This window comes from Macaca fascicularis, chromosome 11, assembly GCF_037993035.2.
Source record: "Macaca fascicularis isolate 582-1 chromosome 11, T2T-MFA8v1.1".
In the NCBI taxonomy this organism is placed as follows: Eukaryota; Metazoa; Chordata; class Mammalia; order Primates; family Cercopithecidae; genus Macaca; species Macaca fascicularis.
The window spans coordinates 100,196,995-100,201,290 of record NC_088385.1 but is presented as its reverse complement, the minus strand read 5'-3'; the positions used below and the strand labels follow the sequence as shown (position 1 = coordinate 100,201,290).

At 40.8% G+C, this 4,296-nt stretch overlaps 1 long non-coding RNA gene across 1 annotated transcript; it reads right to left on the bottom strand.

The window, feature by feature from the left end:
* Nucleotides 1-429: 429 nt before the first annotated feature.
* LOC135966112 (uncharacterized) lies at nucleotides 430-2,131 on the bottom strand. Its single transcript, XR_010579216.1, has 2 exons — nucleotides 1,851-2,131; nucleotides 430-773 (listed from the first exon to the last, which is right to left on the bottom strand). It is a non-coding gene; the product is annotated as an uncharacterized lncRNA (long non-coding RNA).
* Nucleotides 2,132-4,296: the final 2,165 nt, after the last annotated feature.

Below are 4,296 nucleotides of genomic sequence, written 5' to 3'. Positions count from 1 at the left end.
GGAAGAATGTGGGATTTCACAGAACGCCTTTTATGGCCTAACCACAGCCCTGCTACTCATTTTTCTATCCTATCTTTTTCTCTCATCACTTTTATTTAACTGATTGTATCTTGCTGAATTGTGTGCATCTTGGTAAGCCATCCTCAAGCCTTCCCAGGACAACACAAATAGGTAAATAAATAGTTATTGACTCAAATGTTTTTAATCATAGACTTGATTCCTGGTTTTCCTTTAGTGAAGCACTTTGAGTTACTGGCACTCAAGTAACTCAAAGTATCAATGTTCCATCACTTTCTAGAATTAACCAATCCAGCAGAGATCAATTTATGACAGAAAGCTATAGTATATTAAACTCCAGAGTTCCCAGCTGGAAGAAATTGTAATTTTAGAATTGGTTGATCAAGAAATAGATGTTGACAATTGACTCAATTTTGGTAATGTTTTAAATGAATCTGTATTTTATTAATACATATACAAATGATAAATTTATAATTTGTTTATTGTATTTTATTAGTCACAACCAATCTACATACACTTGAAAATGGTGGCATATACATATGGTGAAAATAGCATTTTCACTGGATCTCAAATTATGTTGGTGAGCTTATAAACTAGAAGATCCCTTGCAAGAAGGCCATAGATTCCCCAGAGGCGAAGCTTTGCAGGCTGGAAATCTTGGCATTCTTCCTTTACTCATTTGTTAAAGCATATTGGGTTAGGTGCTGGTGTCCCTAGGCAGGCTTTTGTACTACAGTGCTTCACGTTCTTGAAAACTGGAAAACAAATGGTTCAAACTCAACTTTTAGTAATAAAATTTCCCTTCTGACTTTCTAGACATGTGTCAAAATTACTTCATTAAATTTCAACAGTGTTTAAGCATGCGTTTGTACGTTGATTTTCACTTATTAAGTGCTCTGATGTAATATCTTATTATTATCAATTATATGTAATTTATCAATTATATATTCCTATTAAAGAACAGGTCTAACAAGAGAGGAATCTGATTTTGTGAAAAAGAAATTGTAGGGAAGAAAATCACTGGACTGAGGTCATGCTGCAAGTTAGAGGCCAATCCTAGACAAGAACTTTGTTTTCTAATTTTTTAAAGAGATGGGGTCTTGCTACTTTGCCCAGGTTGGCCTCACACTCCTAGGCTCCAGTGATCCTCCTGCTTCAGCCTGCTCAATAGCTGGACTACAGGCACAAGCCACCACACCCAGCTAGAGCTTTTTCTTTCCTTTCTTCTTTTGTTTTTCCTCCTTCTCCTTCCTTCCTTCCTTCTTTCCTCTTTCTCTCTCCTTCCTTCCTCCCCTCTCTCCTTCCCTCCTTCCTTTCTTTCTCTCTTTCTCCCCTCCCTCCCTCCCTCCCTCCCTCCCTCCCTCCCTTCCTTCCTTCCTTCCTTCCTTCCTTCCTTCCTTCCTTCCTTCCTTCCTTCCTTCCTTCCTTCCTTCCTTTCCTTCCTTCCTTCCTTCCTTCCTTGTCTCTCTCTACCCTGCTCAAGCCATCCCCGCCGCCTCAGCCTCCCCCACCCCCTCAGAGTAGCTGGTACTGCAGGTGCACGCCACCATGTTCAGCTACTTTTTGTATGTTTGTAGAGATGGGGTTTCACCATGTTGCCCAGGCTGGTCTCATACTCCTGGGCTCAAGTGATCCTTCCGCCTTGGCCTCCCAAAGTGCTGGGATTACAGGTGTTTACCACCACGTTGGCAGAATTTTATTTCTTAAAATGATTTTTGCTGTTTTTTCCTTTATCTTATATTGCCTAAGGACTGTCTTTCTTTTTCTTTTTTAAAAAAAATATTTTTAAGTAAACAGGGTCTTAAGCCTCCAGCCACCCCTTCATCTCTTACATTTCCCTCCAGCGAAATTGTGGTACTATGCACACGCCTGGGTCTCCTTGTCCTTCACCAACTTTGGCTCCAACTGGGGTCTTGAAATCCCTCCGCCATCTATATACAATAAGAAATCCAGATTATCCACTCCAGCTAGCACTTTTTCTGCCACACAGATTAGCTTTTAATGAACAAAAACTGTCACATCGATCTATTGGAATTTTATGGCTGCTGAATGGAATTTATTGAGACCAGCTCAGCAAAGTAGTGTCCTCTATGTCTAGTCATGCCTCAGGAAGGGTCTGGACTTAAACCCCAATATGAAAAAGCTTTCAAATCCCAGCACTTTGGGAAAACGAGGCAGGAGGATCATGGGGGTCGGGAGTTCGAGACCAGCCTGACCAACATGGAGAAACCCCGTCTCTATTAAAAATACAAGCTTAGCTGGGCGTGGTGGTGGGAGCCTGTAATTCCAGCTACTTGGGAGGCTGAGGCAGGAGAATCTCTTGAACCCGGGAGGCGGAGGTTGCCTTGAGCTGAGATCTCGCCACTGCACTCCAGCCTGGGCAACAAGAGCGAAACTCCATCTCAAAAATAAACAAACAAACGAACAAACAAACAAAAGGCCCTCTTGCTTGAACAACGTCCCCTGCAGATACTTTCTGGGCACAAGGGATGCCGTAAGGGCTCCACTTTGCTTATCTCCGTGCGAATCTTTTACTCATCCTGACACGGGCTGGTTCTAATTGATATCCGTCTTGCTTCCTGGGGATCCCTGAGGAATTTTTAAGAGAAAAATGCAACTTGCTTTGTGAACGGAAAACCAAGTTTGGCTAAGAGTAAACAAATAATAATGCAAGAAAAGCGCATGAGAAGAATAAAAATGAAACACAAGCACTCTTTCTTTCCTTTAGGGCAGGGCAGTGCAGGGGAAGGAAGGACAGTGGGAGAGGGTGGGAAAGGCAGAGGAGGAGGCTGAGTTTATTTTTAACACCAAGTTAAAGGCATACTCTGTGTTCTTTCCTTTTAAAAATAGACTTTAACCTCTTGAAGCATTTTGACTCTATTCTGCCTGTGGGGTAAAACCCCTTTTGTGGCTGGCAACTCCCACTGGGTCTTTTCCCATCATTACAGGCTTACTAGCCAAGTAGTTAGAGCGATGGAAAAACCCCAGCATTTTTCTTCAAAGGGTTCCTCATTAGCATATGCACACAGCTTCTGTGCGCCGAGAAGCTTAGAAACCCCGGCTGCTTACCTGCAGCTTGAGCTTCCCTGCATTTTTCAGAACTGATGGTTAGGGGAAAATTCTCTTTTTAAAATAGTTTGGATTCATAAACTAATGGAGACAGTCTTTTTTCAGTCCACTGCAAAATTTATTAGTTGAGTTTATGAATAATGCAACATACCGACACCTATAAAATTTGATATGGGTGAACAGATATGGTGATAGCTCACTCTAACACTTTTTGAAGGCTTTCTATGGGCCAGATACTGTCTTTATGCATTTAATGCTCTGAACAGTGCTCTCAGGGTACATAATATGACCATCCCATTTTACAGAGGAAGAAACTTGAACTCAAGGCTATTAAATAACAAACTCAGTGAGTGAGTTTAGGTAAAGAGATTCAAACTCAGGCAAGACAGTCAGTTCAGGTCCACTGCTAGCTCATACCATAAGCACATAATTAGAAAAGACACCCCTACTTTAAGATATTGTTGCTTCCATCTTTTAGAAAGTTACCAAAAATACCAATTTTGTTAGAAGACATTTTGCGGCCACTTACAAGACTGTTGTCACAATAAATATATAGATCTGCAATGTATTGATGAGGTGAAGCATGCCCCCTTAGATGTGACAACCTTGTGCAGTGCACTGCCTGCACAAAGGTACATGACAGCCATTCAGTACACGTACACCTGCAAGCACACATGTGTACTTCCACAGAAGAAAAAAAAGACTGTTTTAGTTTAGTCTTTTGGTCTTTTAGAGGTAACCAGACTGATCTGACTTCAGGAACAGCTCTTCTATGTGGCTCAGTCTAGAATGAGTATAGATCATATAAAAGGGTCTGAGACTGGTTGTATTTGTACACAGTTCAAAAATACCCTACTCTTACTTCCTCTTTGCTTCTCCTCTGGGGAATAAACACTGAATAAACATTTTACACAGGAAGTTCCATGTATACAGGTGTGTTACAGGATGAGGATAAAAGAAATAGAATAATTCACAAACCTGGGGAGATTAAACTTTTATTATAGAAAATTTCAAACAAATACTGAAGTAGAACAAAAAGTATAATGAACCCCACTTGCCTCTGTGAACCTAACATCCAGATGTAAAAATCATCGGCTGATAGCCATTCCTGCTTCATCTGGATTTCCACTCAGTCTCCTTCATATTGAAGCAATTCCTAGACACATCATTTTAGCCAAAAATATTTCAGTACATTTCTCTATAAGATAT